Consider the following 13529-nt stretch of genomic DNA (forward strand, 5'->3'; position numbering starts at 1 on the left):
GCAATCATTGGGTTCCAGTTCTGACATAGCTTTTCATCATCCAGTTTATATAGTAGAAATGGCTGGCTACATGCAGAGGGCACGGTGAGGTTCTCTTTCCTCACAGATGATTAGAGCTGCAAGACACATCTACTATAGATTGTGTAAAGAAAACACAGATATTATAGGAGCTTAATTTGCAAATAGACCCTTTTGGAATAATGTACTGCAAATGTGGATATATATGCAATGTATATTATTTCCCTAGGAAACTGAATATTTTTCAGCTGAGCATGCATACTACAAGGATCACAGCTTAGAGAGCACTAGAGATGCCGCCACCTCCCACTTCCTGCGGATGAATTCCCTCTTTAACATGCAGTGGGTTGGAGGACAAAAACACATCCACTCGCATGTCCCCCCGCAGCAGGAGAAATCTTTGAAATGATTTCTTCTGCCTTCGCAAATAAAAGTTAGTGGCACTGACTTTTATTAGTGGCCGACGGTGCAGGGAGCTGATGTCCTGTGACGTCAGCTGCCCGCCCCCTGACAGCATTGACACGCCTTCTTAGCCATAGGAATGCCCAGCGTTTTCAAGGAGACACCCATGAAATGCTGGGCGTTCTCATGAGCATTGCCCGTCCCCACCGATGTCCTTCCCTGGCCTGCCCCAATGTTTGCGAAGGGCTCGGCGACTATGCAAGTAGTCAAAGCCATTAGCAAAGGGGAACTTCACATGCGCAAACCTATATACTAAGCAACTGCTTGGTACATCCTGCCCTCTCTGCATAATGTGCTGTGAGTGATTGCACTCGCCACCCACTTCCCAGCAGCCATCCCAGCTGCTCCCCAGATGGCTCCTACCCCTCATGCAATGCATGCCCAGTTCACTGCTGCACAGAAACAGTTTTTAAAAAAAAATTGGTACTTGTTTCCTAGCACGGCCACAAATCTTGGCCATCGGGGGTAATTTGAGTGGCCTGCGACGCGACCGACACGATGCCCCCGATTTTTCCATTGAAATGCATTGAAAACAGTGAAAAATCGGGTCGGTCGCGTCGTGTGCACCTAAAAATGCTTAAATGGTCCAGACGCGATGCCCCCGATTTCCCCATAGGGAACAATGTTAAATGCCTCAATTTACCCGCGATGACCACGATTTCCCATAGGAAACAATGTTAAATGGATCAATTTACCCAAATCAGCATAGGAACAATAGTAAATGGGCCAAAAACACCCCTGAACATTGAAATGTCCCCCCAAAAGTAGTTCACGCCACCCCGCCATCAACGTGAACCCGAAGCATGGCGAGCGCAGCGAGCCCGCGAGGGGCGGCGGTACGCGTCCTCCGACCTTTTCATGCCCTACTATCCACTAGGGCGTGGAGTGAGAATAGAATAGTGTGGCGAGCGCAGCGAGCCACCGAGCCCGAAGCGTGGCGAGCGCAGCGAGCCCCGCGAGGGGACGCGGATACCTTCACAGGTAAACGCGTCCCTTCGCGGGCTTCCCAGGTGTCCGCGTCGCCATGGACACCTGGGAAGCCCGCGAGGGGACACGTATAACTGTGAAGGTATCCGCGTCCCCTCGCGGGGCTCGCTGCGCTCGCCACGCTTCGGGCTCGGTGGCTCGCTGTGCTCGCCACACTATTCTATTCTCACTCCACGCCCTAGTGGATAGTAGGGCATGAAAAGGTCGGAGGACGCATACCGCCGCCCCTCGCGGGCTCGCTGCGCTCGCCACGCTTCGGGTTCACGTTGATGGCGGGGTGGCGTCAATAACTTTTGGGGGGACATTTCAATGTTCAGGGGTGTTTTTGGCCCATTTACCATTGTTCCCTATGATAATTTGGCTAAATTGAGCCATTTCACATTGTTTCCTATGGGATATCGTGGTCATCGCGGGTAAATTGAGGCATTTAACATTGTTCTCTATGGGGAAATCGCGGGCATCGCGTCTGGCCATCGCACCCGATTTTTTTAGCGGCCGCGATGCCCGCGATGGCCCCGATTTTACCCCCGATGACCGCGATTCTGATCGGTGTGGCCGTGCTAGGAAACAAGTACCAAAAAATTCTACAGAGGGGGCTGGTCACACCTCCCGGCATTGCCATGCCCCCATCCTGGTACCTGAATCCAACATGGCTGTCAGCGAGCTGGGCATGTCTATACAAATCCAGTTCATGATGCAAATATGCCTGTCAGTGACATCCCATGGTGGTGGGTGCCGCACCCTGGTGTTACCCGTCAAGAGGGTTCAAGCAAGTAATGGTGCTAACTGCCCGCACCTCTGGGACCCAAAGGAGTGCCAAAAAACATTGCCTGGGGACAAAGCCACTCCCCTTTCTATGGACCCATAAAAAATTATGCACTACTTCCCTTCTGGATTCCATATGCCACCACAGGGTATCAAGAAGGTAAATTATGCCCATGATGCCTGTTTAGGTTTATTATTTGCAGGTTCCTGAGGTCTGGTGCAAATATCTATGCTGATAGTTAATATAACCACAGATCTTTGCTGTTAGAAGTCATAAGTTAATACATTTAAAAACTGGGACAAAGCAACTGCTTGGCTGGGATGGGTCTGGGAAGGCTGCTGCCTCTGAGCTGCAACAGTCTCTGCTCTCTATTTGCCCTACAGTGCTGCTGGCCCAAGATACAGAGGTAGTTGGCAGGAGTGAGTTGTTATGCGAGGATCGATTGTCATGATTGTCCCCAGTGGTATCTGAAAGATTTATAACCAACCAATGTGCTTCTATTTAAAAAATATATATATATATATATATATATCGAAAGAATGACCCCACGTGCGCCCTTAGTGTATAAGCAGCTACTCTAGGACCTCCCCTGTTAGTGGGAGGTGACAATAGAGATAGGAAAAAAGGGGTATAGAGAGCGCTTTTACCACCACGTGGAATTTCCACCAATCACAGTTAAACACAATACAATACAATGTATAATCGTAAAACCAGTGTGTTTTATTGTAGTATTCGAGAGTTCACATCTGGAAATAATATCCTTTTCGGAATATCAATAACCCGACGCGTTTCGTCTTAACAAAGACTTCATCAGGGGTTTAAACTGTGGGTGGTAGACATGATAGTAATATGTTACAGACAAGTAATCGTATATCATATACACAAATACATAGTTATTTATAAACTTATGTTAAAATAAAATGTATATAAATTTAAAATTAATGATGGACAACCAAGTCCATAAAAAGGAGGAACAAATATAAAGTAACATTTGAAGGGAGAGAGGATGAGCACAAAAAAGAAGAAGGTGAGCACAAAAAAAGAGGATTGATATAAATAGGGGATAAAGGTGACAAAAAAAAAAAAAAACTAATTTTTATTAAATTATATATATATTATTTTATTTTATGGTATATCCTTAGGAAAAATGGGGGAAATGGATAAAATATTTGGACAAGGGTTAATTTGAGGCCTAAACTAGTTCGAACAAGGGCTACTTTGAGACCTTAATTAATCGATGATGGGAATGTGAGGCACATACCAGAATTAGATATAGAATGTACTGGTGTATTAGTCCTTCAGTGATGATAGACAGGCTGTAGCAACCTTCCCCTCAATGGGGTGAACTCCAAAACAGTCTCCAAAATATCTATAGGAGAACCACATTGTGAATATGGTAACGACTTTCAGGCAATTCATATTTTTACAGAATTAAAAAATTATAACAAAAATCACGTACAATAATCTGGTGTCCTAATGCATATACTGGCGTTTATTTTCCCATTCAATGGTAATACTAAGATTGTCTCTCCTTTAGTAGGGCAAATTCCTTAATATCTGAAGAAGAACTAGGTGGTCAATGGCACTATAATAGTTTTTTTTTTTTTTTTAAGTATTACTGTGATGGGCAAAAAGATGTTTTACGTACCAAATATTACCCACACGGGGTCACGAGGTGCGTGGCAAATCAACAACCTTTTTGGGCAGCTTCTTGGGGTACAGGAGTGTTGAATATTTCAGTTAAAAGGGTCAATAGGCCCATTAAAACGAAGGGGGGATTTGTAGATAAGTCTGCGCAGTGTGGTAGGCCTGATTCTGCCGTTCAGGTCTTCTGTAACTGGAAGTGTATATTTAGAATATGCTTAACACCGAATTTATAGGTGAATCATTTTTTTAAAGGAGGTTACATACCTAATGCTCCACTGTGGGATGGATACAATGCGTACAGATGACGGCGATAAATGGTTCGATTTCACAGTTCTAAAAGTGATGCAAATTAATTCTAATTATAATCAGACCATAGCCGGGCTTCTGATAATACAGGATTCAACTAAGGGTTCTCCTATGGAGATCTAGTGGGCATCCTCCACATAATATATGCCGGATTCAAGAAATTCATGAAAATTCATTAAAATAAGACTGATATATTGCACAGTGCATAAACCATTGAACAAAATATAAACAATGAACAACAGTGTCGAGCATTACTTCTCTACATGACAGAATCCCATAAATTTTCCATAGTAAGCTAGCAACCATATTCAATACATAATGACATTTAAATGGGTTTAATATTTTACAAGGTTTTCAGAAAGTTTGGTTGAACACTACACCACAACCTCTTACCTAATCTCTGTGTAATGGACTGGCCAGCACTGACAGCAGATACTTACTACCTGAGCTCAGGCAACTGCTTGGCTGGGATGGGTCTGGGAAGGCTGCTGCCTCTGAGCTGCAACAGTCTCTGCTCTCTATTTGCCCTACAGTGCTGCTGGCCCAAGATACAGAGGTAGTTGGCAGGAGTGAGTTGTTATGCGAGGATCGATTGTCATGATTGTCCCCAGTGGTATCTGAAAGATTTATAACCAACCAATGTGCTTCTATTTAAAAAAAAAAATATATATATATATATATCTGAAATGCATTTTGGTTCTGTGAGATGCACAGAAAAGGACTATTTTGGTGATTGAGCCACCTCAGAGTATTGAACTTTAACTTGATGCTGTACTGGACTGTCATTTAAAGGATTAACTTAAAAACAATGGTTTATACCTTGTATTGTTGAAATACATAATTTTTACCAATTATATATTTTATAGTTATATATTTAATAAAATAAACGTACTGGAGAAAAGTGGATGTTACTTGTAACTTGTTTCGGAGGATCAGGAAAAGTAACCTCGATGAGCTTATTTTGTCCTGTAAAAAGAGGTACACTGTACACAGAAATCCCTTTATACACCTTAACTTGCCTCTTTTTGATTGGAATTGGGTACGTTCCCCTGGTGTTTGAATCATGTCCCCACTGAGTATAGAATATACTGTAAGTTTGGTGAAGATCATGTAATGTCACTAAAAGAAACCTATATATGCCTGTTACCACATGCACTTTAAAGTGAGTATTGTTCGTCAGACCACCACGTGGTGACACTGCAATTCTGTCCCATAGATGAACACTACAATGATTTTGGGTTGATGGAATATTCTACACATACATGTCTTCTCCTTTCTGCTGCAATCCCACCATTCCTGCTATCAGCCTCCTCCTAAATAGGTTTCTATATCAATATCAATCACCGCAGTTCTATGGGCTACAGATCGGGTATAGCTACATTCAACTGAATGGATTGCATATTGCAATATGATCTGGAGTGATAACATCACGCCGGGTCACAATCAATATGCAATCCATGATAAATGGGTCCCTAAGCCTGTTCACAGGGCTAAATTGCAGAGTGGAAACACCTCAAGCACTAGGGTTCATTCATCTCACCTTGCTGGTAATGTAGTTTGTGGTAATGAAGTGGGACTAAATGCTCTGTTTCTGGACTTCCTTCTTAATTTATCATTTCCATCACTTGATTTTAACAGGTCAATTGATAAGAAGTATCACCACAGGTGACGGTAATCATAAATTAAGAGGGAAGTCCAGGAACAGAACATTGTGTCCCTCCTGAGAGGGTCATGTTGGGATTTATGATATAAATCATTGTCATATGATGAAAAGTGTATTAATAGTACATCCCATTTTACTGCTTCTATATGAAATTATATTGGTTGCAGAAGATGCAACTGAATGACGCACATCTTCTCTGAGTGTGCATGTATCCAGGGGGTCTGTGAATTGCAGAGGTCATTAATGACTCCACCCACCCATACGTGAAATTAGTCTGGGGTTCCTGTCTACACAGTGGGTCTTATAGACCACAAAATCAAACAAATAGATATCTAGCCAACAGCTGTGAAAACTATTTTCAATAACAGTGTTTAAATTCCATGCATGAAATAGTACATGTCACAGACAGGATGGTTGTGGGCTTAGAGTACAAGAAGATCAAGCCTTCAAGCTATAATTCCGGTTTTTAAAAGTAAAGGGTGCTGTAGAGATGGCCACAGGGTCTGGAGGGAGATTTAAGAACAAATCTCAAAGAATGTAACTGCTTTAAGGTAGGCTGTTCACAAAGAGATTATGGGAGCTGTCAGAGATTAAGAGGTAGCCATATGTTATTACCATGTTCTCAATCACAGGTTCTCAAAATAGATTCCGGCATAGGGAATTTAAGGCCCCACACCCCACATTTTTCTTTCCTAATAATGGCCACATTTGAAACACAGAATGTACTAGACTGGGCATTGGCAATTAATTTATTTATATTAACAAAGTAATTGTCTTTGTATAGATTTTTTGTAAATGCTAATGTTCCTTAACAGAACAGTTTCTATTTATAATGAGCTACTACTGTAAAGTCTTAAGTCTCATACACACACTGAGCATTTGTTTTCCAGTGTGTATGGGCCTTAGGAATTCTAACATCACTGAAGTGTTTCATGATTACACAAAGACACAGGGCCACATACAATTTTATGCAAGCCACAAATAATAATAATTATTATTATTATCTTTTTTATTTGGCACCACAAGGAATGCCAAGCGCCTAACAACATGCACAAACAGAAAAAACATGAATAAAACAATAAAAAAGTGACTTACACTTATAGTGCAGGACATGAACATGGTTTCTAAGCATTGGTCCCGATTGTATGCAAACCCAATGGTTTGTGTACAAATGTGATATGTTGAGGATTGTGTAGGAGCAAGACCCATTCTGCCCATGTACATTAGTGGGGCCAAGCGGGACAGCACCCACAACCGTTCTACAAAATGGGGGAAGGTGCTACATGTCTGGATCCTACAACGTGAGCAGGATTCGGCTTATGCAGGTTGGCTGGTGCATGTAACCTTCTCGAATTGTGACTGATGGTCAAGATGGGGATCCAAGGCTGCATCCTCAGATGCAGTAGTCAAATCCGCACTAATGCTAACCTAATGGGGGGGGGGGGTTCTCCTTACAGACTTTGTAACAGCTGGAATATTCCTTTGCTCTATACAGCGGTCCTGACTTTCTGACTTTCTCCCTTGTTTGGTGCCTCAGCCCCTCATCAGAGAGTCGTTACTTACCACCTTTCCTTTATTCTAGAAAGTCTCTGACATTTTTTAAATCCACCCAACAGCGTCTCTCCTATTATGCACCACAGCTCCAATCCTTCACTTCTGTTTACAGGTTTTCTACCTCTCCATTTTTGTGGGGTTTGGGTGCAAGGTCTACCTCTGTGTATTTATCCAGCTGTCACTCTACCTTGCATGAGCTTGGGGTAGTTCTACACAGCCACAGCTCTTTGCAGCTCTCCCTCAGGTTCGGGTGTTCTTCCTACTCCTGTTGCAATGATCTGCCATATGCCATTGTGGCTATATGCTGGTACGGGGAGAAGCTAACCCATGTTAAGGAATGCCCACTGCGAATGCATAATTTGCATAAGGCTCCGCATGATTGCAGAAACACCACTAATATCGTCACACATCAGGTTTGCCATGCAGAGCCTGAGTGCGCAGGCTGAGCTGATCTCTATAGGACTCCAGAAGTAGCAAGTTTAATCGCATAATTAGAAATAAATATGCATACGCACAGGAAGCGCAGAGCAGCTGTAATTTCATGGACAGGAAGCTAGTTAATGGTGGAAACATGGCATTTTCTGGGTGTGTTTTCCTCCAACATGGGGCAAGTGGTTCTTATAGTCTGTTTATTGATTATAATCAAATTACATTTAGCAAATAGATGACATACAGTATTATAATTACTTTTCTAAGCAGGTATAATATGCCAAGCCATACTTGTCTACTTTGCTGCCCCTTCTTCCAGAATGAGGCACTGTGGTAGGCACATAGGGGGCCTGGCTGGTGGCAAGGTGGGCTGCCGGGGGCGTGACATTAGAAAAAGCAGGTGCTGTATAACAGAGCAGAGGCAGAACTCTGGGAGGCAATGGAGTCATCTGCCACCGGGCTCCTGCTCCCAAGAGGGCACCTCTCCTCCCCTGCAAGTTTAAATCACTTAATTAAAAGCCATTAATATTTCTTCTGCGGCTGAATTTTGAAATACATGTGTTCTCTCTCTCTCTATATATATATTATATATAAGGTTGTGTGTGGGTGTGTGGGGGCACCAATATACATCTTGCCTCCGGGATGAACTTACGCCACTGTAACAGGGGGTGGGGTAATTATGAGGCGATATAGCAAAAATCATCGTAGCCTGAATGAACCGCACACTTGTACTCTGCTGTGCCATGGGAGAGTACAGGGGGCCCTGGGGGCTGGCAGACAAAAATGGGATACTTGCCCTTCTTTTCAGGGGAACCCGAGTGCCACTTGAGTTTCTGGAGCCTCTTGGCTGTTCCGGGAAGGTAGGCAAGTATGAGCTAGTGCAGCGGTTCTTAAACTGTGGGTTCTGACCCCAAAGTGGGTCCTGACCTTCTCAGGATGGGGTCGCAACTCCATGTTGCTGACCATCAGACTGATGACTTCTCAAATCTCACTCAGTGATTCAAAGAGTCTGTTGAATTGTCTGTTATTTTAGACTCCTCACATTATTTTGTGCCTTCACAATGTGCTGTCTGCTGACCTCACATGTGTGGGGACCATTCTGTGGTAAATTGCTGGTGTCCTGTAATTATTTTTATTGTGTGATGGGGTCCCAGAGCAAAATAGTTTGAGGACCTCTGAGCTAGTATTATTATATAAATGTAAACAATTGTGTTAATAGCATAATAATTGCTTAGTGAATAGAGGCTCTTGTTTGCATTTCTGTATCTATATACACAGTATTCTGGAGGCTACAGAGATGTTCAGAAACCATATTGATACATATAGCTAGTTTTTAAAATGTTCTTAGATGTCTACACACCACACAGATGTGCCCATTTATTATGTAATATTTGCAGTTAATTCCTCAAAAATACCTGTTTTGGGGGGTTAGCTGCAAATATTAAATATTAGCAGAATGTATCTAAGAGGGACCACAGCAGGTCCAATCCCTGCTGCGGTCCATCCTGCTCTGCCAACAGCCACTTCCCCCGCAGGTTTATATGGGGGATACGATGCCGCCTGATGTATCAACATCGGGGGCGGTGGGGCTGACTGCGTGGAACCCCCGGCACCCGGCTGAGCATATCGCAGGCTCCTTTTGAAGTCCCTGTCACTCTGAGTACAGAAAGGTAAATCCTGTCAAAATGATTGCATATTACAATACGATGGGAGGAGAGGGGGTGAAGAGAGGAGGAGGTGAAGAGAGGAGGAGCAAGGTCAGAAGAAGGGTCCCAAATGGACCCTCGTGGGCTCGCTTCGCTCGCCACGTTTCGGGCACGGTGGTTCGCTGGCTGTCTGGTTACTAAAGGCAACCAGTGGTGGCGTGGATAGTAAAGGATCAAGCCCCCCAGCCTTGCTCCTCCCCCTCGGTGTGGAAGGTCCCTTAGCCCACTACAATTTAGCATCTACCATGCAGTGATGGAGTCAAGCCCAAATAAGCCAACACATATTGCATGCTGTTTTCATTCACTGCTTATTGGAAAGTGTAAACAAACCCTTAAAAGTATCATTATGTATATTAGTTTCAGGGTAGGGCTCGGTGAAACTAGATCTCTACAATGCACCCACAGATTTTCTGTAAACCTTTATATTGTATTTTGTTGAGGGTGACCAGGTTGTTATTAATTTAACCATCCTTTGAAAATCAAATTAGTTTTTGTTATCTGTTTATTACTGTCATTATAAATGTTGTGGTAATTGTTGGCTTTTATTCCTTCCATTTAGATGCTATACCTGTGTGCATCTATTATTGGTCTTATTTGCAATTCAAACTGGGGGCAATATCAGCACACAAGCTCACATTGCAGAATGCAGTAACAACTGCGGGACATATAATCTTGCACCCGCAAGAACACGGAGCCCATGCCTGCGATGTGCCCAGTATGGGGTCAGGCCAGCTGCCCATGCGCAGTTACCGCCAACCACATAAGCACATCAGTCATTCCGGTGTGGTTTCCAGTGGAACCCTCTGATGGCTGGAAATGTGATGTGTACAGTAGCCCATAGGCTACAATTAGCTACCATCATTTTCTCACTGTGGAGTTTGGTACATCTGGCAGCACAGCATCTCCCATAGAAACCTATGGAGGATCTGGCTGCTAGCAGAAATGGAGGCATCAGAGATACAGATGGAGCGGGTCTCATTTTTGCTGGTGAAGCGCCAGCGCCAGAATCTGGCGGAGAGGCGCCCCATCTGACTGAGACTCAGTTTCCCGTCGGCGGGGGGACGGGAACCCTGTCCATCTCCACTTCAGGGAGACGGACAGGGTTAGGGGGGGGGGCGGCAAGGCGGGCGGGGACCCGGGGCGACCCTCGGCAAGGCGGCGGGGACCCGGGGGGAGCCCCATTGTAAGGCGGCCCACGCGCATCTCGAGATGCGCGCGCGTCCCCTTACGGCGGCTGTCGGGGGATGGCAGATGGCGAATCTTCCACCATCCCCTGCAAAGAAGAGACCCACTCCATCTGTATCTGCTATGGTCCCTCCTACATATACAGGTTTAGTATCCCTTATCCAGAATGCTCGGGACCAGAAGAATTTTGCAAAACGGATTATTCCGTATTTCAGAATATGTTTATATTTCAATGGTGAATCTTGAGGTATTCATCCCTCCCAACTGTCCCACTAAACACGGGAATGTCCTGATTTTTGGGGACGTTCCCGCGTCCCTCCCGCGGCCGGCAGTGTCCCGCTGCGGGGGGGGCAGTTGGGAATCCCCCCAATCTGACGGAATAGACGCTGTGCGCATGCGCATAGCGTCTGTTCGCGACCGAAAACGGGGACGTGGCTTAATTTGCATAAGCCACACCCTCATTTACATACGCCACGCCCCCTTTCCGGGTGCCGCGCGAGTGTCCCTATTCTCATATTCACAAAGTTGGGAGGTATGGGTATTTTGCATTTATGTTGTATAAATACATCAAACACATGAAATACACACAAATATATTTTATTTGCGCATAAAAGAAGGATTCAAAACTTAAGCACTGACTTTGAATGCCAAGCAATCATTTTCTTGCACATACTTTGTGCCAGTTACATATCATGTCCTCAGTAGTGCTGTTACATATGTCCCCAGTAGTACCAGTTATAAAGTAGTACCATCTCCACATTATTTGCAGTTACTTACATATCATGTCCCCAGTAGTGCTTTTAACAAAAAAAATTCACTTTCTGGAATGTATGATTTTTGGAATAATTTAAATAACGGATATTTGGATAAAGGATACTCAACTTGTATCACAAGGATACTTTTTAGATGAAAACGGATGTTTTCATGGAAATAGCTTCAAATATTGAGGGTGATTTATTACTGGTCGGTCCCCAGCGTATACGCACTGGGGACCGATGGTGCAGCTCTGTGCATGTGTGTATTTGCGAAAGAACAGGGGTAAAAACACCTTTGGCAGCCGAGGCGTTTTCATGGGTAGAGAAGAATTGGAGCGGGCAGAGACCGGAGCAGGGGAACGACAAGTGTTTTATGGGCATCTCCATAAATACACTGGGCATTCCTCTGGGAACACGAGCGGGCCGATGCTTAGCGAGCCTTGCTAAATTATGCCCAATGTTTGATAAATTGGCCCTTTTGTGTATAAAAAATAAAAAACACATTCAACATTTAAGTTATCAAAATGAGCAGCAGAAAAACAAGAACCTCTTCTCTTTTGCAGCAATTGTCTAGCGAGATGGATCTTGCAGTAAAATAGCTGCAGAGTGATGTCACCTATATGTAACAATGGGTGGGGCCATCTTATTAAAGTGCGCGTATATGCTACATATTTGGCAGATAATTTGATTGTTTTATTCCTTTTTGACTACAAATTGTGATGTGGGTAAGAACACAACATTATATCTATGTAGGATTTGTAATATCAATTTATAGTGGTAGGATCTGGTAGGATAAGGACTGTTAAAATACATAATTATAAAAAAAAAAAATATATATATATATATATATATATATATATATATAAGTAGAACATAGTGGCAAACACTCGGATTTGCACAAGCAGAGTCAGACCACAGCAGTAGAATCCAACGTTTCGGAGTTTAATCCGTTTTCAGGGACAGAACACACAGTAATGAAAGAACACTTACATAAATAGCCATGTACCTTTGTTGTTCCCCCTCTACCCCTGTTTCTCTTGTATGTCCCCCCTTACCGAGTGTGGTTTAACATGTTTTGCATTGGTTTTCAGGTGTTTGCACATCGCTCCCACCGAACTGGCGTCTCTGACCTAGCGCCGCTGTCTCCTAGCAACGGATGCTGTCCAGGGAGTCATGAGAGAGATCAGCTGTTTGATCACATGACCTACCAGGAAGTGCTCGTTCAGAGAGGAGCGAGTGACGGGGAGAGCGCCGTGAAGTGGGATCCGGTACATGGCTATTTATGTAAGTGTTCTTTCATTACTGTGTGTTCTGTCCTTGAAAACGGATTAAACTCCGAAACGTTGGATTCTACTGCTGTAGTCTGACTCTGCTTATGCAAATCCGAGTGTGTGCCACTATGTTCTACTTCTATTTACTCTCCTGAGTGTGCACCCCGGTCATTACTCTCATGCTTCATGGAGTGCCGTTCATAGCATATATATATATATATATATATATATATGACTGCAGTCAAAAAGTAAACCAATGGTGTAGACAGTATGCATTTAAATACCATAACAATACAATCATTTTGATCAACCTGCATAGGTCTCCATTTTAAGGGAACAAACCCTTGTCCTTGGAGGGAAAACAAATTATCTGGATAATTATAAAGTAATGGAGGTACAGTAAGTATAATGTTCCACAATTAAACCAAATTCCAAGAGATATGAGAAAAATATATTTAAAAAATATTAGATCAAACTGGGGACTGTGGGGGTGATTCTGATTACCGAACTCCCTCGTAAGTTCGTACAGGGAGTTCAATGGTGAAGGTTTGAGCATAGGCGAATTTGGTCATGTGAAGGTCTTCTCTGCGGGTGCCTTCAGCGACTTGCAGAGTCTTCGAGATGCTTGCACCGCGGGGGGGGGGGGGGACACACTGGGCGTTCCAGGAAAACACTGGGCGTCCCCATACAAACGGGGGCGGCCACCTGCCTTCTGGGGGCGGGCAGCTGACGATACCAGATGTCAGCTGCCCATCCTGTTCTCAGAGCAGGGCGACGCCA

Source organism: Crinia signifera, chromosome 2 (assembly GCF_055691185.1).
Source record: "Crinia signifera chromosome 2, ASM5569118v1, whole genome shotgun sequence".
NCBI classification, from domain to species: domain Eukaryota; kingdom Metazoa; phylum Chordata; class Amphibia; order Anura; family Myobatrachidae; genus Crinia; species Crinia signifera.